Genomic DNA, 1,451 nt, shown 5'->3' on the forward strand with positions numbered 1-1,451 from the left:
GGGACGCCGCGTCCCACGGCCGAGCTCTACGAATCCGCAGTGCCTAGCAGGGACCGGGCAGGGCCGCCCGCCTTCCGCCTCCCGCAAAGAAATTCATCCCCAGGCGTTCCCTTCCCCTCCAGGGGCTTCGGGGTGAGCATAGGATTTTGTGGTTCAGGCCGTAGTCCAGTTTTAGGATAACCTCAGGTCGTTTTTAGCGTGATCGACTTCAGATATAAAAGGATCCAGATGGAGACTTATTTTTTACTGTACTAGTGGTGATCCTCCAGAGTACCTGAACTCTTGTGTTTCTGTATAAATAATACATGTGCTGATTTTTTCATCTGATCCGATGTATAGGGCCGGTTTTATTCCTGCAACGCAGCCACCCAATTTTGTGAAATTAAAGAAAAAAAGAGAAACAAAAAAAAAAGTGGTTTTTGTACAAAGCTTGTGCCAGTTTGTCTGGAGTTTCCTTTCTCTGCCTGTGCGTTGTGGTCGAGCTGAGAATCGTTAATGGGTCTGGTTTTGGGGCTGCAATGGAGGAAATACAAAGCCTGAGCTCGTTGCCCAGCGAGGTGCGGGAGCAGCTCCTTTCAGCTCTTCCTTTGCCTTAAAGGGTCGGACTCGATGATCCTTAAGGTCCCTTCCAACCTGGTTATCTCCGAGTCTCTGAGGTGGGAGACCCCAAAGGAACAGGTAAAGGAAAACCCTTCACGACGTGCTCAGGCACCTGCCGCTTCGGGGAGCGGCGTTTGGGATTTGTGGAGCTTCGTGAGTGTGGGCGAAGCGAAACGGCATTCGAGGCCAAATGGGATTATTTTTGTTTGATTCCCGCTTTCCTGTTCGAAATCAATGCTCAGAAGAAGCGCTCTGAGGTGGCAGATTTTAACAGAGGAGGGCTGGTCCTGCTGACCTGGCAGTGTCCACTGTTAATTGTTTAATTCAGACGCCTGCTCAGCTCTTTCATCGTCTCCTGCAGAGCTCCAGGCGTGGCCGGGTTGCTTTGCCTTCTCGATTAGACCGAAACGGGGAAATCCAGTCCAGATTGTATCCTGAATGCTCCACCGAGAGCAAACTGGTGTCTCCGATCGTCTTCTCTTCCTCTCGTCTCGAACCTTTTTCTTAAGGAATGCAAAGGATACGGGAGATCGCGGCGTCGGGGTTTGAACAGTTTTATCTGTTTACGGGCCTCTAAAGCTTCACAGCCGCAAAAGGTGGCTGACGCTGGGCTGTTGGTGCGACGGTGATGAAGAGCGAAGCTATGGGGAGGTCGAGATGCAGGTTGGGACCCGCTTTTGGCGCTGGGGCAGGACCTGGCACCAAAGGGCCGGGTGGCTCAGGCTGCTGGGACGTGGACCCGCGCGGGGTTGGAGATCGAAACCATTGCTGGGGCAGCTCAGCGCTGTGAGCACACGACGGTCGAGATCGAGTTCAGGGCAGGGCTCGGTGTCCGCTCCCAAGCTGCAGTA

This window comes from Apaloderma vittatum, unplaced genomic scaffold, assembly GCF_000703405.1.
Source record: "Apaloderma vittatum isolate BGI_N311 unplaced genomic scaffold, ASM70340v1 scaffold8008, whole genome shotgun sequence".
In the NCBI taxonomy this organism is placed as follows: domain Eukaryota; kingdom Metazoa; phylum Chordata; class Aves; order Trogoniformes; family Trogonidae; genus Apaloderma; species Apaloderma vittatum.